General features: G+C 48.8%; 1 protein-coding gene and 1 long non-coding RNA gene across 2 annotated transcripts in view; both read left to right on the top strand.

Annotated features, from left to right (window-relative positions):
- The window catches only part of NEDD4L (NEDD4 like E3 ubiquitin protein ligase), a 338,701-nt gene that overhangs the window by 65,184 nt on the left and 246,571 nt on the right, over positions 1 to 26,946 (top strand).
- LOC125755290 (uncharacterized) lies at positions 21,356 to 25,388 on the top strand. Its single transcript, XR_007411316.1, has 4 exons — positions 21,356 to 22,186; positions 23,971 to 24,061; positions 24,523 to 24,648; positions 25,194 to 25,388. It is a non-coding gene; the product is annotated as an uncharacterized LOC125755290 (long non-coding RNA).

The raw sequence follows: 26,946 nt of genomic DNA, 5'->3' as shown, positions 1-26,946 counted from the left end.
AGAATAATGGGGGATGTAGAGGGAAGGTGTGGCCTAGGCCGTTCTGACTTCCCTGCCTGCCCTCCAGCTTCGATTCTCCTTGGATTCTGTCCCTCGTGTTCAGGCCTTAGCTCTGTATTCAGCCGGGACTCCTTCATCGCCTGCTGCCACAGTGACTTTGCACTCCCTCCATACTCTTTAACTCTTGACCCACTGACCTGCTGTCCTGGATGACCCTGCTGTGTTTTTCCTGCTCCTAGCTGCAGAAAATTGCTGGTGAATGTCACCAAGCTGAGTTGTATGGCTTTAGAACAAGTACATGCTGCTAACTTTGGACTGGTTCTGAGACTTTGCAGTCCTGCCCACCTGCCCTTTATTACTGCAGGATTTCAGTCCTCTTAGCCATTGGTTTGGCCCAGTGGCTCTTAATTCCAGCTGCACGTTAGAGTCACCTGGGAGAGGTTTAAAACTTTATTGAAGCCCTGGGGCTCGCGCCCAGAAGTCCTGATTTCACGGGGCAGGCAGGCTGGGCTCTGGTGGGTGTGTTTAGAAGCTTGCGTAGGTGATTCTAAGAAGCCAGAGTTGAGAGCCAAGGTCTATTCTTGTCTGCTCTTTAGCCTCCTTTAAGAGGATTGCTGGTCTTTTAAGATCTCTGCTGATCCTTTGAGGAAGATATATTTTTCTTGTCCACGTCTGACCTTTGCCTGCCCTGGATTCCCCCCTCCCCCCACCTGCTGTCTTCAGGATCTGGGACTGAGAACCCTTTTTCTGTCTCTGTTGACATCAGCCACATTGGACAACCTAGATAAAAATGTCAGTCTTGTGAAAGCAAGGGCAGAGAGTGGTGGGGAAGGAAATGGGGTGCATATCAGGGAAAGCAAAGAGGGTGCCGACTGATCTCCTTGCCAGGGGCTAGGACCAGAGGAGAGGTGCATTAGGCAGTCCTGGGTTGGAATCCTGACTCTGCTACTCACTGCCCAGCTGTGGTTTTCCTCCCTCTTTAAGGAAGTCCATCATAGTTACCACATTGGATTTTTGATGATGGAATGTGGTAGCAGCATAAACTACTCTTAGCACATGCCTCGCCCAGAGTAAGTGCTCAGCAGATGCTCCTTAAAATGTGTCCTTCTAATCCAGAAAGATAATTCCTTAGTGCAACACCTGTAATATTTCACCCCCTGTTGAATCCCTTTATACTTGAATGGTGATTACCATATTCCACTTGTGCTGTTTTAATCAACTGTGGGTAAGATGAGGACTAGGTAATTTTTTTTTTTTTTTTAAGATTTTTTGAGAGTGAGCATGGGAGAGTGAGCATGAGCGAGCATGGGGGAAGAGCGGAGAATCTCAAGCTGATTCTGTGCTGGGTTTGGAGCCCGAGATGGGGCTCGAGCTCATGACCCTGAGATCACTCTCTGAGCCGAAACCAAGAGTCAGACACTTAACCAAGTGCGCTACCCAGGTGCCCTGGGACTAGGTAGGTTTCTAGTGTTTCTGTACTCTAGTCAAGTGAACATGATGTATTCCACCAAGAGATGAAAATATCAACCAGTATTTGTTAAAATTAAATTTTAACTGAAGGAAGACGTCTACCGTTCAGGTACATGATCTCTAAGTGCCCCCTGCCTGCTTTGGGCGGGGAGAGAAGAGGGATGGGAGTGACCATGGAGAAACAGAGAACTGGTTGCTCAACATTGAGCACTGACTGTTTTAATGGAGGACGAGACAGGATTCCCACGTATTAGGATCCTGGATGAGACTTGGATGTTATTTTAATTTTGCCTGTTATTTGAGAAAATTACCTAATCCTTCTGGGGCACTGTTTTCCTCCAGGATGAAATATAGAATTAGGTGAGATGGGTTTTAGATCCTGATTGCTGCTCAGTGCTGCTCTTCTAGCCTGATGGTCACGAATAGTGTCTGCTGTTATTCCTGACTCTTCCTAAAGTTTGCTTCCTGTAATAGGTTTTCTGTCGATAATTGTTACCTTCCAACTTTTAATAGTTTTTATTTTTTAATCTTTAAAAAAGATTTTACTTATTTATTTGAGAGAGAGGGCGGGTAGTGAGAGAGGGAGGACCTCCAGCAGACTGAGTTGGGCGCAGAGCCCACCCAGGGCTTGATCTCAGGACCCCAAGATCATGAGCTGAGCCAAAACCGACAGAGGCTCATCCGACTAAGCCACCCAGGTGCCCCTCATTTTTAATGTATTTTTAAGTGAGACAAATCACATGTGAACGCATTCTTGAGAAATAATCCACAGCGTGTAGATGAAAAAGTGAAAGGGAGCCTTTTGGTGCACAGCCCCTCCCCTTGGGCCAGAGGAGAGCCAGTGTTACCTGATTTGGCGTAAAGCCTTCGAAACCTTTTTCTGGACCTACCCATACACTTGGTGCTTTCTGTGTTTTTGTCCTATTCCATGCTTGGTTCAGTTTTGACTGAACCAAGTGAAGTTTGAACTTGAGCGACATTTCAACCAGCGTCGCCTCCGGCTTAAGAGTTTTAATTAAAATTTGTGCCTGGGAGTTGCTCGGGTCTTTGGGCTGTGTCGCCCTCTAGTGGTGGCTGGGTCTTTGGGCTGGGGTTGCTTCCAGGTCAACAAGCAGATGACCGGGTTGGCTGTTGGCAGGTGCTCCCGTACTTCAGTGAGCCCCGGAGGTGCCATCACCTTTATACTTCCAGCCTGCCCTTGAAGCTCGTGGGAGCTTCTCAGTTGAGGCCCCCTGAGGTTCCTGGGAATTAGGAGGCTCTGCCTGCTGGGCGTCCTGTCCACCACCAAACCAGTAGTCAGGGGACGCCACCTATTCCAACGACTGTTTGCACTTTTTGCTCTGGTGAAAACCTGGCCTCCTGTCCCCAGAGGACACTGCTTCCCTTCCAGTCTCCCCAAGGACTCATTTTCTCCCTGTTGCTCTTTCCAACTAACCTGTCTCTCCCCTTCTCTCACCTGAACCCTGTTGGAACTTGTGCTACCGCCTGTGGCTCCCCTTTGTCCACCTGGTTCCATGCTTGCCTCCTGGGCAGTGGCCCTCATTCACAGATGACCCCCTCGCCACGTGGGAGACCTCGGTGTGCACGTTGGTGATTCCCCGATCCCCCCCCCCCCCCAGCCAGCAGCCTCGGGCCTCTCCGTTCTTGACATCCTCGGCTCCATTGGCCTGTCCCCTTGTTTCAGCGACCCTTTTTAGGTCTTGTCCTGATCAGGATCAGAATGGTGATAACAGCACCTCCCTTGTCAAGCTTCCGTGTCAACCTGTCACTTCACCACTGGGCGTTCTGAAGAACTGTGGACCTCTCCACCCACCCACCCCCCTTTCACCGCTGGACACCACCCTTAGGTGGCTTCTCTCCACAGCCTGGACTTCAAGGTTCTCCCCTGTAATCAGCTGAGCCACCTCAATCCTCTTACCTGATGAGACCCCCACCAGCCCCGGTTAGAGTCTCCACTGTGGTTCAGCTGGTTTTTGCAATTGTTCCAAAATGGCGCCGGCGGGTCTCCTGTCACACTTGTGACCGCCTGCCTCAGAGGGGCATCTGACAGGCGTCTTTGTATACTTGCTGAATAATTTCACCACCTCTGATTGCTCATCGGTTCTCTCGCACCTGCCTCCCCCTTTTCTTAGCTGATGACTTTGCTGCTTGTTTCACTGAGTAGAGGAGGCCATTTGGGGAGACCCCCTTCTTGTCTCTGCCTCGTCACCTAAAACCGCAGAACCAGTGGTCTGTTCTTGCCCACAGCCACCCCTCACCCCGAGGACTCTCCTCCCACCCCCTCGAGGAGATCTCTCGTGCAGTCAGTTCTTCCTTTCTACAAGATCATTCCACACGGCATGGAAGTAGGCCTTATAACATCTCTCTTTTAAAATTACTGCAAAAATTTTCTGTCCCTCTCTGAGTGTTCCCGCTTTTGTGCTTCACTTCATAGAAAGTGTCCTTCAGAGGATAGATTCTCTGAAGGGATAGATTCTTCTTTATGGGCCACGTCTGGCCTTCCCCTTGCAAGCTTGGAAGCGTGTTTATTCCTCCTCTGATGACTAGCATGATCAGTGGTCACTTTGGAGAGGGCCCGAGGATGTCACCCGGGTGGGCTATCAGACCTCAGCACCCACAGGCCCTGTCCTGCGTGAGCCCGGAGGCTTCCGTGTAGCACTTAGCCCAACCCCTGAAATTGGAAGTCTGTCGCCCCTCTCAGGAATGTCCACCTGCAAGGCCCTCCTCCTGCCATCTTGCTCCCCTTCATGCTGGCACCATAGAGATTTTACCTCTCCAGCTCCATCCTGCCTCTTTGTTGACTGATGAGCACATTTTCATGGTTCTCTGCATTCCCGTCTCCTGCCTTTCTGGGCTGGGCAAGACCTGGACGGCTCTTTGCTCGTGTGGTCTATCTACTCACCTGCTGATGCTTTGGTGCTTTTTCTTCCGTAACACCGTATAGCATGGCATGCTCCGCCACTTGCTGGGAGTTAGAGCTGTGCCTGCCAGTTGGGAAGCACTAGCCACGTCAGGCTAGTCTGTTGAGATGAACCAAAACTAAATAAAAGTTAACATTCAGGTCCTCCTGTTGCCTTAACTGCTCTTCAAATCCTCAATAATGACATGTGGCTGGTAGCCATCATGTGGGGCATTGCCAGTGTCATAGAAAGTTCTGGACAGTGTGGTTGCAGTTTTAAATACAGTAATTTGGCTGCATGAAGCTTTAAGATAGACATTTTCCATGATGATTCACTTAGTCATCTCAACATCTCTGGTTGTGATTATTCTAGGAAACTTAACAGGTGAAAGAACCCAATCTCTGAAATGGTTTTAATGGGGGCGGGTGAAGATATTTATGTCCAGCTGCCTCTGTGTACATGATGCAAGCATCTAGGCAACTGGAAGTTTCAAGTCCAAAAATGCGAATTCCATAGTATGGTCAACAAAATGCAACCTAAAGCATGTTCTCTGTTTCCTCCTTCCATTGGGTACCCTTATTTTGTTCTCGAGGGTCCCACCTGACCCATGACCAGTAGAGGAGACCTGGCTTTTGCCTGTACCTTGCCTTTCTAGGTTTGGAGGCAGGGTATGGCTGGATAGTACTTGCTGTTTCCATTATATAACGCGGGGATTCCACAGATTAAAAACCTTCCCTGCTTAATGTGCTGTGGCTGAACAGCACATCAAAATGCCTGGAGCGTAAAATGCCGTCTCTCTCGGATGTTGGGGGCAGTGATGCTTTTGTTTTTCCCTGGTTGATTTTGGCCTTTGGATTACAGAGAGTGATCTCACTGTACTCAGTTAATGATTTCCTACTTACAGTAAGCCGGTCTGCTGTGCATACATACCCAATATGCGGTGGTTAGTTCCGAGCTATGAAGTGCCTGTCATGCGTGTATAAGATTTCTCTTATCAAAAGGGGAGGTTTTGCAGGGGGGTTTAGAGTTTCTAGCATTTTTTTTTTCCACAGAAGTACTAAACCCAGGTTCTACATGGGAGGGTTTTTTTTTTTTTTTTTAAATATAGCTGTGTGCTTTATTGGACATGTACATGCAAGGTTGGTTCAGCCCAGATTGCTGATGGAGAAGGTCTCCAGAAAGTGGTCTGGCCACTTGCTTTTGTTTCATTCCGCTCAAATCTAACCAAGGAGGCCATGGCCCCACTTTGCCTTGTTCTCAGTTATCAATAGTAGGAGGGAAGCAGAACTGTTGATTTTTTTTTTTTTTTTTTTGGATGAGCAACGTAAGTCATCTGCTTTTGGCTTCAGTATGCGTACTGCCCTGGAATTCGAGTGTAGCTACGTGCATCATGTCCTGGGATCAGACAAAAGAATGGAAACTCATAGTTCATCTGGCTCATCATTTTGCTTGGTCGTCTTCTCCATTCTAGAAGCTTCTCCACTTCAACAAAATACCCATCTTTAGTTCCCACTTTTCTTTCTGGCCCATCAAGTATTAGAGTTTTAAAGTAATTTTCCTGGTGGGAGAGGGCGATCCATAAGTGATTACACTAAAGTGTGCTTGTGTGTGTGTGTGTGTGTGTGTGTGTGTGTGTGTGTATTCTTAATGTAACTCTTGGAAGATTTGTCACAGACAAACCCTCAAATGGACCAACAGTCCCAGATTCATTTTGTGCATCTGCAGCTTCAGCTTCTTTGTAATTTGCTTGCTTGTTAGCAGAACTGCTGATGCTAGAGCACATGGCCCGATGCTTTTCACCAAGCCATGCTCTTGAATTTTTGTTTTGTGTATTTTTTTTAAACAAACAGGTGCTTCCTGAACTCCTATGTTGATGTATACTTGGAAAGTTGTGCGAAGAACAATATAGAATTTTGAATGTGTTTCTTAACAAATTGATTATATTTTTTGAGACCTGTTCTTACGGCAAAAGTATTCTGAAAAGATGGGAGAAAACATGCACTTTCTAAGACAGGTCCTCTTCCATCTCTCAGAGGATTAAGACTAAGTAGCTTTAAAAGCGCCAGGTTAAGGTGAGAAACAGAAGATTCTGTTTCTGTTTAATTGAACAGGCTGGCTGATTGACCAGGTCTCCAAGTTCTGTTCTCCCCTACTGGGTGTTCTAAAAGCTTTTCAGCCTCATCCCACCCTCTAGGCTCTTACCGCTTGCTTGAAAAGGTTTCATTTCTGTGGTTTTTTGTTTTTGTTTTCCACTTACTTCAAAGGGGATTATGAAAGGAAAACTATGGGACTTCCATAGGGTGAATTAAATGTGGCTTGGCCACATGGGATGGGTAGAGGAATAGAGTATTTAAATGATTATTTTGCAGATATGAATTTATTTATTTTTAAAGATTTTATTTATTCATGAGGGAGACAGAGACATAGGCAGAGGAAGAAACAGGCTCCCCATGGAGAGCCCTATGTGGGATTTGATCCCAGCACCCCGGGGGATCATGACCTGAGTCAAAGGCAGATGCTCAACCACTGAGCCACCCACATGCCCCCTGCAGATGTGAATTGAGTATATAATACTGTGATTGAATATTCTCCTTTTGGGTTGCAGCATAACAAAGGGTACTCCAGTGATTTAGGGCCATTACTTAAGAACTTTCTACCGTCAGATGGGGCGGTGGCAAGGTTACTTGGTTCTAGAGCACTCTTAGTAAATAATCTATCCTAGTTTCTAGTTTTCTCATCCCTAAAGTGGCATAATGAAATGATTCGACGTTCCAGAATTTATAAGCTTTTGCAACTTGGTGGTGGCAAATGGCAGGTGCCTTTCAGAGCTGTCGAGGACTTTGAACTGAGCAGTCAGTGGTATTCTCTGTTTTTTTTTTTTATTGTTTTGATTTGATTTGATTTGTTTCTCCAAGGTGATGAGATTATCTGTGATCTGAACTTAGAAAAATTAAACTTTTGTGGAAAATGCCAAAGTTAAAAGGCAATCTGTGAAAAGTGATTTTTAACCGATGCGGTAGCTAGCGGTTTGTGAACCTTAATATATTAAGAGGTGAGAGAAGTCCATTAGGAAATCATTAAACTCAAATAGCAAATGTTAGTTAACTCCTAACATTAGGAGTTCACACTGCCTTTAACAACCCGTAGCGTGGATTCCAAAACCAGACGGAGGGGCCTGTTTGTGGATTTTGGTTATTCTTGGTGTTAAGGGGCTTCCTCTTCTTACCTATCTGATACTTGGTACTCAGGAAACATTTGTTGAGTGAATGAATGAATGAATGCATGAAAGAAAGAAACACGAGTAACAGCTGAGAATTGGATGTCTCTTCTGATTTTTTTGGGAGATAACATGGTTTTGACCCTCATAGAATTCTTACGGGTTTATATGCTTTAAATGCTACTGTTTATTTAACATGTTAAAGCTTTGAGGAAAGGGATAATTGGGAGAATGGGCTCCTTTCACTTCTCTAATGTTTGCACAGCCCCAGGGTTTACAAAGGGTTTTCTCCAGACCCACATTGAACCTTGCCCCTGAGAGGTAGATGTCACTACCCTTTTGTGGAGGAGGTTGGAGCTCAGAGGAATATAAAGAGTGGCTGAATTTGGACTGGAATTCACATCTTCTTACTTTAGATCATATGCTCCTAGCATTAACCTCTGCGTGTGCGTGTGTGTACATGGAAAAGAAGTGCATGTATTTAAATGAGTTTAAAACTGCAAATTGAGTTTTTCCTTAATCTTCCAATCCAGTGAAGCAAACGGATCTTTCCCTTTCCATGCACGTAGGCTACTTCCTTCAGTATGTTTCACGATGGTGAGGAAAATGCTAGCATAGTGAGCGCTCACTCTGTTCTGTGTTCTAAGTGCTTCACAAGTGGAGTATGAGCTCCTGTAGGCCTCCTAACAAGTCTCGGTATTAGTTTTGTACCCTTTGGGGGGGATGAGATTGTGAGGTATTAGGGAATTAGAACTTCATTTCTTGAGATTCAAGTTTTGCGGTCCTGTGTCCCCCAAATCCATCAAAGCGATTCCACGTGCTAAGTGGAATTTCAGAATTATGTTGTCTTTCCATTCGGAAGTGCATTTGCTGTGAGGGGATTGTACTCCACCCACCCACCCCTTTTATTTTTTTTATTTTTTTTTTATAAACATAGAGGAACATATATCTTTTTTAAAAATTTTTATTTATTTATGATAGTCACAGAGAGAGAGAGAGGCAGAGACATAGGCAGAGGGAGAAGCAGGCTCCATGCACCGGGAGCCCGACGTGGGATTCGATCCCGGGTCTCCAGGATCGCGCCCTGGGCCAAAGGCAGGCGCCAAACTGCTGCGCCACCCAGGGTTCCCTTACCCCCCCCACCTTTTAAAAAAGATTTCTTGCTGAGGTATTCCTGGCTCCCTGGAGGCAGTGTGACCCCCTTGCCAGGATGCCTGCCTGGAGTAACCCCTCCCATGCTGTGTGGTGAATAGGAGTGACCGAAGGAGAAGTGAGTGTTGAGCCTTCTGGATGAGGAGGGAAGGGCTGATGATGGCAGATTGTCCCTGCATCTTGAGATCCGTGGTGACTTTGGCCTCCTGCTGGAGCTTTATGTCTCTCTCTCTCTCTCTCTCTCTCTCTCTCTCTAAAGTGCAGTTCACTGTAATCACCAGTGTTTGTGTCTCCTCTGAGAGGCAGGGCTGGGTTGTGTTTGCGGGGCCTTCCTTCTTGGTTGGCCCTTCTAATTGTCTATTGACCTTGAGGTGGAGGCCATCTGACCTTGAACTCAGAGATCGAAAAATCACTTTTTCTTTCTTCCTATAAGTTCCGTGAGTGCCAAGTGTGAAAAATTCCAAGTTGTGTGATCTTGAGGCATTCTGCAAAAACTAACCTTTGGCATACTTGGCTGCAGCCGACCTCTTTCTAGTAAATTCCCCCCACTGGTTCTTGGCTTTTCTTCTGGAGTTAATGCATTGAGAAAGTTTTCTTCATTGGTATTCCTGGTGTGTGGCCTTGAGTGTTCCTTCCCCCCTCTTGATTTGTGGGGTGGTTTTGTTCGCCTTTGGGTTGCACGGTGAGAGAGGAGCCAGAGAAAGCAGGGGAATAACGGGCCTGGTGTAGGGAGATCCCAGCTTATTCAGACAGCCTGCGCCCGTTTCCTAGAGAAGACACTGGACTTCCAGTTTGCTCATTGATGTCAGCAGCCCTCGGCGAGCTTGGCTGGGAGCTACACGCTCGCCCTGCCTGCCCCGTCCCCCACCGACGCTGAACACAGGTAGTTGGACGGGCAAACCCGGGGCTCGCTGCATCCGCTAGGGAATCAAAGGGAGATTATAAATGCAGGCTCCGTGTGAAGCTTTTTGTGTCTTCGAGGTAAAGCAAGTAAATAAAGGAGAGAAGAGTGCACATGCTGAGGATGTCTCCTGTGCGTTTATTGTGGAGCTTAATGCCAATTTTGGCTCTCAGTGGGAAGCAGTTTCCAGCATTTAATCACTTGGCCAGAAAAAGGGGTGATTGTTCTACAGGCACAGAGAAAGTGGGGTTTCAAGGAAGAACTTTCCACCGAGTCCTGCGCCTGAGTTGAGATCACTGTGCCTGAGTGAGCTGTCGGCAGAGTGGCTTTCGTGACAAACGGTCTGCTTGTTCGGGGCCTGGCACAAGTGCCGCCTTGTTCGTGTGCTGAGTGCCCTCTCCCCACAGAGCTGGAGCTGGGTGCGGGGAGAGGCTGGGGTGACTCTGGTTCAGGTCAGGTCCTCTGTCCTTCCTGAAGCGATTTTGTTTGCTCTGTGAAACAGGAGGTGATAGCAGTGGACATTCACAGAGGGGGACGGGACCGGAGAAGGGTCTGAAGTAGCCATGGAAAGGTTTATGGAGGAAGAGGGATTTAAGGGAGCTTTTCAGGTTTGGGGTAGCTCTAAGCCAAGGAGCAAAGGCATTCCAGAAGGAACCAGAGAAAGCCAAGGAAATCGGCCATTGAGATGTGGGCGATGTGAAGAGAGGCCATTCCAGACCTGGCTCTGTTCTAGTAGTTTCCTTTGGGCACATTTTTGTTCCCTTGATTCCCATCAAAACTGAACTGTTATCCCGCAATGCTGCGTCCACTGGATGGCAGGTTTTGCCACTAACATGGAATCATAGCCCGATTTCCTCCCTCCCTTCCTTCCTTATTTATTTTAGAGACTGCAGTGAGCACAAGTGGGAGGGGCAGAGGGAGAAGCCGACTCTCCGCCTAGCACAGAGCCTCAGTGGGGCTTGATCTCACCACCCTGAGATCATGACCCCCTGAAACCAAGAATTGGAGGGTCAACCTTCTGTGCCACTCAGGTTTTCTTAATTCACACACTGCAAAAAATTAATAAATGGATCAGATTTAAAAATTCTCAAGAGTTTCTCCTGAGTACTTAAACATTTGGTCACCTGTCACTGTTAACTACAGACCTCTTCTACTTAGAGTGGGGTTACCTGCTGATAAACCCATCTGCTGGGATGCCTGGCTGGCTTAGTGGTTGAGCGCCTCCCTTCGGCCCAGGGCGTGATCCTGGGGTCCCGAGATCGAGTCTCACGTTAGGCTGCCTGCATGGAGCCTGCTTCTCCTTCTGCCTGGGTCTCTGCCCCCCCCCCCCCCCTCTGTCTCATGAATAAATATATCTTAAAAAAAATAAACCCATTGGGAGTTGAAAATATAAGAAGCTGAAAATGCATTTACTACCCTAACCCCCAGACCATCAGAGCTCAGCCAGGCCTCCCTCACTTGGGCTCCGAACACCTGACACGAGCCTGCAGGTGGGCAAAGTCCTCGCACACGAAGCCTCTTTGAGGGTCAGGTGTGGACGGCCTCGTGTCACGTGCCGACAACCCCACTGTGGGGCCAACGGAGCGCTGCTGGGCACAGAGGGGGGCAGCAGCTGGGTTGCTCGCTGGCCCCCTGGGAGCCGGGTCGCTGCCCCTGCCCAGCGTCACGGGAGGAGGCCCCACTGCACGTCGCTGGCCCGGGCCGAGATCCACAGTCCAACTTCCAGTAGGTTTCTACTGACTGTGGATCGCTCTTGCACCATCGCCAGGTTGAAAAATCCTAAGGTCGAACCATTGTAAGTCAGGGACTGTGTATATATTTACGGTGAATTCAAGGGCGATAAGGGGTGCGATCTGGCACAAACAGTTATTTTGAGTGTGACAAGCAATATTTAGTGGATTTCTAAAAGCAGAGAGCACCTCAAGTCTTTTTTTTTTTTTAAGATTTTATTTATTTATTCATGAGAGAGAGAGAGAGAGAGAGAGAGAGAGAGGCAGAGACCCAGGCACGGGGAGGAGAAGCAGGCTCCGTGCAAGGAGCCGGATGCGGGACTCGATCCTGGGAATCCAGCATCGGGCCCAGAGCCAAAGGCGGATGCCCAACCGCCGAGCCACCCAGGGGTCCCGAGCACCTTGACGCTTTCGGGAGTTAACCTTGGTGGGTGTGAGGTTCGGTCAGGGTGCAGGCTGTGGCCGGGGCTCTGCTGGTGAGCTGTGCACCTCGTGTCGTGTCTGGGCCGTCTTGCCCACCGGGCTTCTCTTGTTAATATGGGAAACTGGTTCCTCGGACTCGGTGTCCCAGCCCAGGCCGCCTCAAAGACTTGGGGGGGGGGGTCTGCTTGCTGGGGGTGTTCAGCAGGGCCTGGTGGGGCAGCCCTGGGGCCCTGGGAGGCCCGGGGCCCCGTGGGGAGCCTGGGTGCGGGAGGCAGGGGAGGGTGCACACCAGTGGGACGTGGGCCTTTCTTGGGGGGGCGCGGAAGCTGGGAAGGAGAGGCTCGCCGCTGACAGGTAATAACGTGGGGGGAGAGAGGGGAGCCCCTAAGTGCGTCCCCGCTGCCCGTCTGGGAGGTGGCCACTCATCGCCGGGGACCGTGCTTGTAGCTTGTCTCCAGCTCTCCGCGCGGTTTGGTGGCCTCACACAGGATTCCTGGTTGGGAGGCCAGGCCTTGCCCCCCGCCGCCCCCGCAGCCCCCGTCCGTTGCCCTGGCGGTCAGGTGGCGCTTCGTGGGGACCTTGCCGCGACTTTGTCTGGACTGTGACCGAGGAGTGTCCTGCGCGGCTGTGCTTTCTCCTGTCCTGGCCCGTCCTTATTCCCCAGCCCTTCCTCAGGATCCCAGTCCCAGGAGGTGTTCTGTGCTGGTGAGAGCCTTCCAGACCCTTCCAGGCCCCGGCCTGATCTGGACGGGGCCCTCTGCCTGCGTCCCCCTGGCCTTGGGGCCTCTGCGGGATGGTGGCTCCCCTCTCTTCCGTGCGTGCTGACTCTTTCTGGCTTAGTGCTGCTCATTTACTCTCTTCTGTCTGGTTCATTAAATAGGATGCGCTAAGCTGATTTCATAACCATGGGTTGTGTGGCTTGTGTGTTGAAAACACCAAGCTAGGTGACCGCTTACGGTGATGCTCTAGGTTTGCTGCGGTGAGTCCCCGTGCCCTCGCCTTCCATCCCCCTCCTCTCCTCCCCCTCCCTCTTCCTCCTCCCACCCCCCCTCCTCCTCTCCCTCTCCTCTCCTCTTTTCCCCTCCCTCCTCTTCCTCATCCCCCTTCCCTTTCCTGCTCCTTCCCCCATCCTCTCTCCTCTCCCCCTCCCCTTCCCCATCTCCCTAAAGCTCTTCAGAAAGAACAAGTGGCAGAGCTAAGAATCACAGAGGAAATAAACGGTGGTGTCGCCATCACTGTGTGGACTGAGTATTGCAGGGAGCTGGGGCACGTGCTGGGGCTGCTGTAGGGAAAGGCGCTCCAGGCGGAGGGCTCAGCATGTGCACAGGTGAGGATACTTACTTGGCCCGACAAGTGAGTCCCTTTACTCTTTTTGATAAATTACTAACTGTAGGAAATAAGCATCTCCATCCCCTGCCCTCTTGCTCCTTGGCTAAGGGGCAGGATCGGGCACCATATGGCTGACACAGCACGATCCCAGAATCTCACGAGGACCTCGCTGTCTTGTTTCACAGGAGCCACCAATCACTGCCGCCTGGTGTCTGCTTGTTCTCTGGACCATCTCCTGTGTCCTCGTACTCTGCCTTCGGCTTGCTGGTGTAGCCCTTAAAGCTGAAGTGCTCATACTTACTGACTTTCCCTTAATATGTTGGTCATTTAACAATGCAAATTAAACTCCTATTACTCTGCTTAAAAGGCAAGAGCTGCACATTTCCTAGGGCCGAGCTGGGAGAAGAGGGTAATTTGGAGCAGATAATCGGGTTCCTTATTGCCTCTCTCATGCCAAATAGGAGATCCTCAATGACATTTCTCAGCACCCTCCGTTATTCATTTCAAGGGACATGATCCTTAATGAACTGAAACTTTGTTTTGATGACATGGAGAGAATGAGGCTAATCCACTTAGAGAATAATCCATTTTATCATTTTAATACATCCTATTGTTTTGTAATAAAAAAGAATTATTTTATGATACCTTAAGGGGCTCCTGGGTGGCTCAGTGGGTTAGGCGTCTACTTTCGACTCTGGGATCCTGGGATCAAGTCCTGCACTGGCCCCCGGCTCAGCAGCAATTCTGCTTCTCTCTCTGACCCTCCCTCCTCTCAGGTGCTCTTCCTCTCTCACTCACTCTGTCTCAAATTAATAAATCTTCAAAAAGAAAAAAATATGCTTAAAGTAATGCACATCTGTTGAAAAAACAAAAACAAATACAAATAAAAGGGGAAAAACTCCTAAATCTGGTGGTAGGTAGGGACAGGTGAAAGATGTCTGTTGTCTAAGTTACTTGATAACAGAGTCCCTCTGCGTTCTGGTAGAGCTGTCCGGATCTGGCTGGGTAGAGCCAGCACGCTGCAGAGCCCCTGTGTTCACACATCTGCTTCCTTGCTGACTCCAGGAGAGGGGAGGCTTATGGCCAAAGCGCAGAGTGTGGGATGAAAGCAGTGGAGCAAGGCTGGTGAGTGATACAGGTGAGGTCGGGGCTTTGTAGACCTGTCAAGGGCCCCTGGAGATAGAGTCTTTTCCTCAGGGTGTTGATTTCAGATTTATATTTTGATTCCCTGGCCTCGTCCTGGAGGAGGGTGAGAGCAGAGGCAGGGACATCAGCTAGGAGCTGGGCAGGTCATCCAGGTGAGGGATGGAGGGAGCATCCAGAAAGTGGACTCAGCTCTAAAGTATCTGCACCTGGCCCCAGCAGGCTGGCTTCCTGGCACATGTGTAACAGGGAGATTCAGTTGCAAAGATCAAGGACAGCTCAAGTTGGATTTTTTTCTTTCTTGATGAAAATCCTAATTCCCAGGGCTCATAAAAAGCCCCCTGTTTGTCCGGCGAAGGGCTGCCACACTAGGAAATACACAGCCTGTCCCCTGGTCGTGTTACAAAAATGCAGATTGGTGCTGCATGCTGCAAGAATTCCAATCAGATTGGTTCCTTTGTATAGTCATCAGTGGATTCTTTTGTACACTTCTGGGCAAAGGATTCCTTTCCATTTTTAGTGGTGTATTTTCAGTGTTTTTCTCGAGGAGAAGGACTGGCTTCCTTGTGTAATTCATCCAGTCCCCACCACCCCCTGCAGCAAAGTTCGGCTCTTGAATGGTTGAATGGATCCATTGTGCCACCCTCTGCCACCCGCAGGTCTCTGCCAGAGATAAAACAGGTGAAATTGCCTTTGCTCTGAGTCACTGCTGCTTTTTCTCGGTTGCTGGAGGCCTGTGGGGGAAGCATTCAGGACTTCACCTTGCTATAGATGACTGTCACACTGGTGATAACCGATGCTGTCTTCAGAATCCTGGGGAGGAGGGTGGGCTTTGTGGGCAGATAGACCTGGCTGTGAGGCCCCGCTGCCCCACAAGTTCCTTAGGCTCGTCTCTCTCCCCTGGGCCTCTGTTTTCTCCTGCGTGGGAGGAGGACACTCACTGTCTTGGCACAAGTGGCCGATGCCTAGGCTAGTGCTCATCAGCGGATGAGGGGCTTCTCTTCTTTCCTGCTAGTCATCTGGGTCTTCACCTTACAGGACATGCGGTGGTGAATTTTAAAAGCTGCTTTGATTGTCTCCCACCCATGAGGCTGTGAATTATTCAGAAAACAATGTGAATTATTCAGGTTAGAGAAAAATAGGAGCTCTTGCACGGTGTTATTATCACTGAGAGGCAAGTAGGGTTTGTTGGGCTGTGGCGAAATAATCTCAAGTTACAGCATAAAGTAAGATTCCTCTAATCCATCAGGGGTGGGGTTGGAAATGAGACAAAACATTGCTCCTTTCTTTGAACATCCAGCTACAGAGTGCCCTTATTTTGAACACTGAAGTGCTAGATCACTTTGTTCGGTGATGGTTTACTCTGGTCTCGTCATTCCTACTCCCGAGTATGAAAGCTGGTCCCTATTTCCTATACAAATAATCATAATTCATATGAAGTTCTACTTTTCCCCCAGACACTATAGTGTAATGTGTGTCGTGACTAGTATTAGGATTACATATATGTGCGTTTGTGTGTGTACATGTCCTTTAGATTGAATGTAGCTAGTAGGGGTATTGGAAAATTTCCCTAAATTCCTAAATTGAATCCTGGAGCCTGCTCCTGTGGTTTGTGAACCTGGCTCGGTGCTCGCATTCCCAGCCGCTGTCTGATGAGATTCACAGGGCTGTGGAAACAGTGCTGGACCATCCTGTGAGGACAAGAATGAGGTTGTGGTCATGGCAAATTCCAGATGCACGTAGTGCAGGCAGGCACAGGTTTTGTCACTCTTTCCCCTGCAAAATTTTGTTTTTATTTCTATTTTTTACGTATTTATTTGCGAGAAAGAGAGCTTGCACATGAGCGGGTGTGTGGGGGGGGTAGGGTCAGAGGGAGAAGCAGACACCCCACCAAGCAAGCGGGGAGCCAGATGTGGGGCTCTGTCCCAGGACGCTGGGATCACGACCCGAGTGGAATGCAGACACTTAACCAACTGAGCCATCCAGGTGCTGCCCCCCCTGCAAAATTTCTAACTGAATTTGAATCACTCACTTTTAAATTCTGATTCTGACTTCACATCTGCAATTTCCTTCAGTTCTCAAAAGGAGTACCCTGTGTCTTCCTACTGGGGCATAGAGGAGCGGCATGTGGTAGCCTGGTATCTGGGCGATCACATGCTGTAACCCTCCGGTGGTTTCCGCGTGGCAGGATTTTAAACTCCAGCTGTATAAAAGGAGTTTTGGGAATCTCACTTGCACTCTATTCTGTTTTGTAGAAACAACTGCATTTGATAAATTTCTCATTACTGGCATAACCAAGCCTGTTTGTTCAGGACAAGATCTTTGCACTTAGCATTTTAATGCCAGGTATTTAAGGAACGTTGAGGCTCAGATAATGAAGAGCCTTGAAATGAGAATTTAATTTTACATCTTTTGTGCAACAGCAGAGAGAGCTTGAAAATGACAAACCTTGTCTTTTGTTATTCTCTCTAATAGTTTTAACTCTTTTTTAAATTTTTATTTATTCATGAGACACACAGAGAGGGGCAGAGACACAGGCAGAGGGAGAAGCAGGCTCCCTGCAGGGAGCCTGACTTGGGACTCGATCCCAGGTCTCCAGGATCATGCCCTGGGCTGAAGGCGGTGCTAAACCGCTGAGCCACCCTGGCTGCCTCAGTTTTAACTCTTTTTAAGAGGAACCTTTATCTCGGGTGTTTGATTATCAAGCCACCAATATTTGGATTCAGGCAGAGTCTTTAGAAGCCAAGATTGGGAGAGGGGAGATGAGGCTTCAGGGTTGGATCCGCATTGAAAACCACCCCGTTGATGGAGAGAAGGCAGGAGGCACAGGGGGGTTCCTGGTTAGAGGTCGGGAGGCCTGGCTCCCAGTTCTGACTTGGAAGTGACCTGTGCTGTTCGTGGCGGCTACTAATTGTCCTACTCTCTTTGTAAGTGGCATCCCAGCGCTCCCAGGTAGAGGATTATATCCCCGTTTGCTGATAGGGAAACTGAGGCTTAATACCATGCCTAGGGCTACAGAACTGAAAAATACGTCTCCACTGTTGATTTCACGTGTAACACTTGACTCAGCCTTGTTCGACAGATCTCAGTTGCCTTGATCTTGCAAAAAGGGTTTGGGGACATATCACTGACTGGTAACTCCTGAACTGGACAGTTCTCTAAGTATTCTCAAAAAGGCAATTTCTTAACTTCCATACTTCCTCCTTTTCTGCAGTGATGACAGCAGGCTCTGGAAGACTAAAGGTCTCTCTTCTTACAGACCCAGTGCCGGTAATGACTCGGTGCTGTTCCGGGATCACAAGTAAGCTAAGAGGAGAGCGCCCAGCAGGATATTTATGTTCTCTGAGCTCCAGTGAACTGTGCTGGCCTGTGTTCTGCATCCAGGTCCGCAGGGAGGCAGGTGGATGGGACTGGTGAAGGGAGGCAATAGGAAGTAGTTGATCCCTCCTGCTGGCAGGGTGGTTCGACACCGTGGTCGGCTCTGCGACGGGCCAGCCTGGGTTTCCGCAGCCGTCGGAGGAAGGGAAAAGGGAGGGATGGGGGGCCAGCTCAGGGTTCTGCAGGTGCTGGTCCAGAACCACGAGGCCCTGTTATCTCACACGTAGGGAAGGAGAGGGTTAATGAATACATAAAATGGGCAGGCCTTTCCTCTGTGGTCTGACGCGGAGTGTCTCAAATACCACTTTAGGTGTTAAGTCATAGCTTTCTGCTGAAAAATAGCTGGTGCTTCGGTTAGTCTTTGTTGTTACTGTGATGGCATTTAGGAACCCTTTTGGTTTTGTCCTCTCTGTCCAGAACAGACTGTTCTATCCCAAATACGGCTGAAGGACCATGGTTATATACAGAGAGCAGGGTGTCTCTTATTTTCCAGGCTAGTCCTAGGGCCACCTTACTGATGAAGCATTATGGAGAGGAAGGTTTACTTTTCTACTTTATTTTAAAATTATTTACTAAATTTTCTGACTCTGAAAGTAAATACTAGGAGAAAAAAAAAAAACCATAGAAAAAGAAGAGATAAAAATGAGCCACCAATCTCAGTAGACGGAAGTATGAGCAGCTAGTTGGTCTTCCAGCATATATGAACCCCATTCTCTGCAGGCAGGCAGACCTGCTTGTGAGACGTCTAACCCGAGAGCAGAATGGGGCCTCTCTTTCCAGGTGTGTGTCCCAGGTGCCTGGAGGAGCCCCTGGTGCGAGGTTAGGAGCTGGGAGTGTCCCCTACTGAGCAGCTAAGTGATTGTGTGCTCGGTAGTGTCAGGCTCCAACGGAAAAGAACTGCTCACACAGGTGTGGAGGATGAACGGAAAGGGGGTCACCCTGGTTATCCGAGATAACCCAGAAATGGTATCTGTAGGAAACAGGTGCCACCCGCGGGGCTGTGGGAATGAGGGAAGAGCTGGGGTGATCTGAACCACAGACAGGGCTGGGAGGAGGCCCAGCAGGGAAGGGTGCTGAGCCACTGGGGGACAGAGGGCATGTGCTCCAGCCTCTGGGGGCGGGCGGGCTCAAGGTCAGTGCTGGGTGGAGTTGGAGTCACTGCTGATGGCAGGAGACAGGGACAGTGGGGAGGCAGGAGGGACAGACAGGAGGACACAGCCTCTGGGCCCTGACCGGGAGCCACCTGGAAAGAGCATCAGGAAGTGCAGTATGTGGGGTCCTAAGCCAGGTGTCAAAGAGCAGAGAAGGGACAGTGGCTTTGGAGTGGAGAAGACTGTCAGTAGCCAGCACTGTCATTTTAAAGAATTAAATCTGAAAAAAAAAAAAAAAAAAAAGAATTAAATCTGGAATCGACTTCTGTTCTAATGTCGCCTTCTATTTTTACTGTGAATTATATATATGTCAAGGGCATTTTCCGGTACCAACAGATAGGACATCTACTTTATCTTTTCTGTCGTACAGATTCTGGGGTCAGATTCCAGCTGAGCTACTCATTATGGCCTGACCGACCAGTCTGTTACGACTTAGGCAACATTTTCCTTGTTTGTAAAGTTCACCAAGTTGTGAGTATTAAATAAAATTAAGTCCAAGTGTTAGCAGTGAACCCTGGCTGGCATAACAATGCTAACAGTAGTCATGATAATTATGAGTCTAATGGGTTTAACCAGTCCCAGTAGATGATGTCTAGTGAATTGTTTGGTTTTTCCCCTTAATGAATATTCTTGTAAATGCATCTTGGCCCATTTGTCTGTGTAGCTCTGTCAGGTGGATTTTTCCAAATGGACTGTTTACATGAGGCTCTTTGCTACTTAAGGCTTTCATATGTTTTTGCCAAATTGTCTTCTAGAAATACCATATCAATTTTCTGTCTTCTAACAGAGTGCCTGTCCCCTCTCCGAGATTTTCATCAGCCTGGGTATTGTCGCTCTTTCTTGCTCTTTGTCAGTTTGCTGAGCTGAAAACCTATACTCTTGTTTTTTATTTGCATCCCTTTGATTATTAGTGATTTTGAAAGCATTTTTCACTGACTCCTGTGGAAGCAGTTGTGCTTTGTGTCCAAGCTCTGGGAGCCTGGACTGCTCACTGGCTCAGTTGTCAAGAGCGGTTTTCTCAAAATCTCTATTTCATAGGGTGGAGACGGTAGTAGCAGCGCCCATCTCACAGAGCCATAGGACTGCAAGACACAATGTAGAAAAATGCTGACTCTGTGTCAGACTTTTGGAGTGAACCTTTAATTAACCCTGGAATTAACTTCACCTCCTCTTATTTGGTTGCTCTCTTGACCCTCAGAAAAGGGAACTGGGGACACCTGAAATTTGGGGGGTGGTGGTGGTGCTGGGGTGGTGGTTGCAGAGGCTGGGCGGTTCTGAGCCCTAGTGAAGACCAGCACAGCTGTGGGTGGTTGAGGCCGAATGTGAGCCCAGGTCTGGGGCTCAGAGGCTATTAGGTAACCGAGGGGGCCCCACCGCGGTGGGCCCTGACATCATTTAAGATCATGCAGGATTTGGACCAGTGAGGAAGATGGTGACCCAGGCTCCAGTGTCCCCTTTGAAGAAGGGACAGGATACAGGGGTGTTGAGTGATGGGCCAGGTGGTCTGTGGATAGTATGGCAGGAAGCCTCTTACTGACCAGTGGAGGAGCAGGGGTTCGGAGGCTGCTGTGGAGTCGGGCTTGGCCATCAGCCCTGGCCCTGGGAAGTGTTGGGACAACCGTGGGCCTCCCCCTGGCCTGTGTTCCATGCAGAGCCCAGCTTCACGTGTGGCAAGTGTGGGAGCGCTTGGGGGAAGGATGAAGGAGAAGGGGTCCTCGTGGGTTGGGTGAGAGGGGAGGGGCGGCGGTGTGTGTTGGCGCAGTGGCTCGGGCCCCCACTTCCTGCGAGTCCGTACCAGGAGATCTCAGCAGAGATAGCACCTCCCCGCAGCAATCAGAGATGTCTCAACCCATGGACCAATTCCCCTTTTACAGCCGAGTCGCCCCCCTGATTGAGCAGCACTGTTGTAGAAAGATCGGCGTTTCTACTTAGCCTCTGCCTCTCGCACCCCGTGATCTGGGACCAGTTACAGCCTTCCCTGAGCTTCAGCACTCCTGTCTGTGAGTTATCACGGTGGTCATTATTTATACCACGGCTCTGAAGGCTCATTTTTGCATCAACAGCGTTGTTAAAATGGTTCATTTTTTCCCTAAATTCAGAGGTATTAAGTCACATTGTAATGTGAATACAGTGAGGAGGGAGATGGGCCACTATTTCCAGTGGGCATTTGCTGATTGTATAGCACAGGCTTGGTTCTTCCTGCCTGTTGTCCAGTTTTTTTGTTGGTCATTTCTCACTTGGGGTTTTGAATGTCCTCTTACTGCATGTGGCCTCCCTTTGTTACCCCTTGTCTTCTCCGCCAGCGCATCCCATCCTATCCTGCCAGCCCCCACCCCGCCTGCGGGGTCTGCTCCTGGCCCTGGTGACGTCTGTGCCCTGCAGAAGGGGCCAGGCTGACAGTGGGGCTCAGCTGTCAAGGCGTGTGCCTTGGACCTGAGGCGCTCTCCCCTTGGCCTCCTGGAATCACCTGTCTGTTGATGTTACATCTTACACGTGTTGTCTTGCTTAACTAATCTGTCACTTGAGTCTTGTTTTCTCTTCCCAACCCTATTAGTCTGCTCAGGCTCAGAACAAAGTACCCCTGGCTGGGGGGGTGTAAGTACCAGAAATTTATTTCTGGAAGTTCTTGACCAAGGTGCCAGTGGGATTGATTCTTTGAGTCCTCTCTCCTTGGCCTGTAGATGCCTGTGTGCTCCGTCTGTCCACAGGTGGTCCTTCTCTGTGTGCGTCCACGTGGCCTCTCCTAAGGAATAGCAGGCAGGTGGGATTCCAGCCACACAAGCGACCTCCTTTTAACTTAATCACCTCTCTCAAGGCCTGTTCTCAAAATACAGCCACATTCTCAGGTACAGGGAGTTGGGGCTTCAACATATGAATTTGGGGGAGAGGTAGAGGTTGTCATACAGGTCAGCCATGACACTAAATTATATGCTTTTTGTGGGAAGAGGCCAGTGTGCGGTGGATCATTAAATTTTTCTTGGAAGAAAGGTGAACCTTTTTTTGTTTGTTTGTTTGTTTTTGTATTTTAAGATTTCATTATTTGATTTTGCTTCTAAGAGGTTGGTAAGAACTTCAGCGCCCCTTCACCAAGTGATACTTATTAATAGTCTCGCACATACAAGGAACCTCATGTGTTCATCTCGAGTGGGACAAGGCAGATTGTTTCTGAGAAACCTCCAGCCAGGTTGTGTGATTGCACAACCTGGAAGTAGCAGAGGAGGAAGCTTTTGCAGAGGGAAAAGCTGACCATTGAAAGCATTACTCCCAAGAAAGGGTCACCGTTTACAGAAGGCGGAGGCGCACCAACAGCTGATGTCACCTGCCCGGAGTGCAGGCTCCGGCTCCTGAAGAGGTAGCCTTGCAGGGCTCGGAGGATCTCGGGTGGCCAAGTGGTAAGTCCTGGAGGCACCTGCTATGTGACCGGAGATGGGCAAGAGTGCAGGGTTTGGAGAGGAGCAAACCAGAGGCAGGCCTTCCTGGGGGGCGAGTCGAGGTGCCGTCCGTCCACCTGTCACCTGGCAGTGGAAGGTGCCCCTCCGTGGCAGCCGAGCCTTCTGCATACTCTTCAGAACTGCCGCTGCCCTCGGGTGTGCCAGCTTCACCACCTGTAATGTTGAGCGTATTTGCAGTCTCCTAAATGAGACGTCTCGCGTGTAGGGGATGAATGCCACCTGGTAAGACCTGCCTCGGTCGGGGAGGTGGCTTTGCCTTCCCGGGACACTTTAATAAAATTGGAAATTCTTCTATGGTCATAGCAGTGTTAGGTGACCTCAAGGTTCCTGAGCTGGTAATTCATCTCCAACATACTTGACCTAGTTTACTGCTTTCTGGAAGGATTTTGTTCAGGCCTCAGGATTGGGAACTTTTTTTAGGAACCAGTCTAAATGAGCCTGATTGGTTTTCTTAAATGGAGATGTTGCTTGGGGGGGGGGGGGGTTGAGGTGGGGAGAGAATTTAAGAAAATGAGTGGATTTAAAATGTATGCACACTGCAGAAGTTGAGAATTTTTCTTGAAGGAGGAAGAAATGGGCACCTGTGAATGTTTCTCTTAAATTATTTGAGAATTGAAGCTTTCCTGGGGATGGGAGTTTCTGTGCTTTTTGTCTGAGTAAGGCTCTTCCCAGTACTGAATATTGAATTGTTATTTTATTTTTTTTGGAAGAAAGATAGATTTTAAGTTTTAAATGTTTCCTTATTTGTTAAAAGATTTTCGTGAAGAATTAAATGTAAATGGCTGAGTGTGGGGTGGTGCATTTTCGTTCTGCAGTGGGACACGTCTGCTTATCTGTTTATTACCCTGCTGGCCTGCGCCATCCACCTCTGTGTGGGGAAATTCTAACTACTGGTTTGAAACCTTTGTTTCTAGTGCTTAAATGGAGGAGAAAATGCAAAGCACCAATTATTTGGCCTGACAAAATGCATTTTAGATCAGAGATAGCTAGATTGCTTTGAGCATTTGCTTAGGGGTAGAGGGAGAAAAGAGCTCCCCCCAACCCAAGGGTACAGGCATTCATCTCCAGGTGACTGGTCCCTCTGAGCAGGCCTGGCCCTGCTGCTGGTGGCTGCACGGTGGTGGGGGCTGGCGGGCATCAAGGCCAGGGCACTATTTTCCATGCGGGAGAGGCCTTAGCTCATCGGGGGTGGATGACCTTAGTTCATCAGGGCCAGCGTGACCCTCTACCCCTTGCCTCCCCTGCCTTAGGTGAGTTAGTGTAAATCCCAGACTCCCAGCTACAAGGGGACTTTGAACTTTGACTCTTAGGGAATTCAGGCCACACCTCAACCAGGCAGAGAGAGATTAGAATCTAAACCCACTTTTTAAAAACCCTACCAGGGGTTTCATAACTTCCTAGGGTGTCATTTTCTGCTGCCCAAATGTGATTTTTGGAGTCCCTCCTTTGCCAAATGTGCATTCCTCACATGCTCGCCTAAAACGATCGTAAATCCGATGCCACCTCTGCATACAGACCACCGGCTCGGAGAGGGGGCTGCTGCAGACTTGCCCTCCCTGTGTCTGCTCGGCCCGTTCACCTTTTCTCCTCCTGTTTCTTTCTTCTCTGGGGTTTGTCCCAGCTCCAGTCCTCTTACTCCTGTTTCGATGATCCCTGTGTCACGCTTTGCTTCAGGTCAGGGATGAACTATATAGTAATTCAGAATTCAAATTTCTGCTGCATAGCAGGTTTTCCAGGAATGGTTGCTAAATACGAAGGCCCAGTGAAAATACAGAACTCACCACAGCTTGGTAGCTTACAGGATGGCTTCGAAGGGTGAGTCTGTAGACTGGATTGGCCTCACTGGACTACTGTGTGGGTACATGCACATAGAGAGAGGGGCAGCCTGGACAAGGCTTACTGGTATTTTAGTACTGATGGACACCTTGGGTCAGGTGTTATTAGTAATTCAACTGAGTGGTATGAGAGCGCAAAGAGGAGGTTATGTGAGGTGAGTCTGTGCAAGGGAGAGCCCAGGCAGGATTGGGGCGACCAGGATGCCCAAGTGTTCGTGGCTGGGCCCACGGGGAGAATGAGATCACAGCTGTATCACTGCTGGGGGAGGGGGTGTGTGAATATACTGCTCACTCACTTTTGATGGCATTGAGCAATCTATTCCGTGGGATAGAAAAATGTCATTGGTGTGATTCGGTAAATATTGGGTGACACAAGAAGCTGTTGGAGCATAAAGTGGTTCTACTTCCTCATAAAAACCATTTCATTTCTAATTTTGAAAGTATAATAAATGCTCTTCAGAAGAATAAAGGTTAAGTGAAACAACAGTTCAGGCGTGATAGAAAATGAGACCCAACATGGAAGCCTTCTCTGTTCTCACCCCGTAGAGGAACTATTGGTAATGTTTGGTAGGTGTGTTTTCCCAGAGGGATTCATGATAACAGTTATGGGGTGGGGGTGGGGGGGCTGCACGTGGTTGGGCATCTGATTCTTGCTTTTGGCTCAGGTCATGATCTCGGCTGTGGGATGGAGCCCTGTGTCAGGCTCCACACTCAGTGGGGGTCTGCTTGAGATTCTCTTCTCCTCCCCCTCTACTACCACCCCCACCCCCAACTCTTAAACTCTGCCAGGCCTTGGAGCAGAGGAATGAGGAACATGGGATCTGTTTGGCTTTTGGCATACCACCCCAGTCATTCTTGCCAACACTGCTGGCTCAGAGATGGACTGATTCAGGGCTGGGTTGCCGGAGGAAGAGGGTTAGGGTTGATACAGATCTGGGAGTCCTTGGCATTTAGAAATTTTGTTAGCTCTCCACACACATTTCCTTGGGTAGAGGGGACTGAGCTCGTTCCTGCAGATAAGTCCAAAGCAGCCAATTGCAAATGGGAACTCTTCGAAACTAGTGCAAATTACCCATTTTTACTCCATGGTATATCCTTGTTTTTTTAAATAGGATATTGCTCCTCGGGCAGCTCAGGTGGCTCAGCGGTTTAGTGCTGCCTTCATCCCAGGGCGTGATCCTGGAGACCTGGGATCGAGTCCCGCATCGGGCTCCCTGCATGGAGCCTGCTTCTCCCTCTGCCTGTGTCTCTGCCTCTCTCTCTCTCTCTCTCTCTGTGTCTCTTATGGACAAATAAATAAAATCTAAAAAAAAAATAGGACATTGCTTCTCAAAGTTTATTGTGTTTCCAAATCACCTGGAAGCCTGTAAACATACACCATTGGACTTCAGCCCAGAGGTACTGATTCTGGAGCTCTGGGTGGAGCCTGACCACCAAGTTACCAGGTGATGGCGGTGCTGGTAGTCAGGGGTCCACACTTTGAGAACCACTGTCCTACTCATTGAGACTTCCAGAAAAATCAATAATCCAAGAAGATGCTCCCTGCCGGTCCTGTAGCTTTTTAGTACACCATCCTACATAGAATCGTGCAGGGAGCTAGTAGCACTTGTCCATCATGGCAAATACACAGATTGTACAGCTGGTATTAATGTTCTTTGATTGTGAACAGCACTCGGAGGGTGGCTCATGTTCTTCATCCTCAGGGTTTCGGGAGAGAGGAGGCTCAATGAGCATGCAGGGCTGTGGAAGGGGCCTGGCTCAACCGCTCTGGAGGGTGGAATGGTTTTACATAAGAAGCTTTATCATCCTGTGGGTGAATCGGTATCTATCTTCCCACAGTTTCTCCTTTGATAATTAAAAAGACCACCCTCATACATGTAACAGGCCCTTTATAGATGGACCTGAGGAACAGCAGAGGTACAGAGTGTGTCCCAGGGCTTGTAATTGTAAAGATTTAAATTAGAAGTGGGAAGAGGTTGACATTGGTGCTTGTTGGAAGGTGCTTGTTGGAAGATTCAAAGGCAAAGTCAACAGTCTAAACGCAAGTACAAAGTGCTTGGCATTAAAATTAAACATTAATTTCAAACAACAGGAAAAAAAAAACCAGCATTCAACAGAGGTAGATTGACAAAAGAATGGAATACAAATATTCCATAGAAAAATCCTTAATGAAATGGACATATGATGTGGACCTTTAAAAAAAAAAGCCATAAATCCAAGGAAAGTTCCCTATGGTGAAAACCATACACATTCAGGCCTTGCTTTGCACAATCCTGTGTTAGATAAACTTGGGTACATTCAGGGCTCCATGGACCCCTCTGCTGCTGTCGCGAGTAGAGTGCTTTCAGAGTGAGCGAACCACGGGGTGAGAAGGGAGCTGCAGGATGGTGTGCGGGAACCACAAGGGGTGGAGTGACAGTCACAGCTCCCTTGCACACCTGCTGAGTCCCAACCGCCACCTGGAACTGGGAAGCCACCGAGCTGCCCAGATGCTTGGAAGCTGCTGCCAGGGCAGGATCGGCTAAGCCCACGCGTATCCACAGTAGGCAGTGGCTCATCAGACAGTTTTGGACGCTGTTTGGATGTGGGACAAGTGTGTGCCAGCACTTTTGAAGGGACTATTTCCTTTTGGACTTTGTTCCCTCCCAGGAGAAACCCATATTAGGACAATTCAAAAATAATCAAACTTCATAAAATATTTAAAAAACCATCTCAGATGGTCTCACGTAGAACTGGCGCACCAACACAGCCTAGCATCCTAGGCTGTGTTAAACCTAGGCCTAGCATCACTGTTATTTAAAAAGGAATACCTTAACATTCCTGTTTACCTTTTCCTCCAAAAGCATTCTGTTGGGAGGCACGTGG

The sequence above is a fragment of the Canis lupus genome, chromosome 1 (assembly GCF_003254725.2).
Source record: "Canis lupus dingo isolate Sandy chromosome 1, ASM325472v2, whole genome shotgun sequence".
NCBI lineage: Eukaryota > Metazoa > Chordata > Mammalia > Carnivora > Canidae > Canis > Canis lupus.
This window is presented reverse-complemented; position numbering and strand designations above follow the sequence as displayed.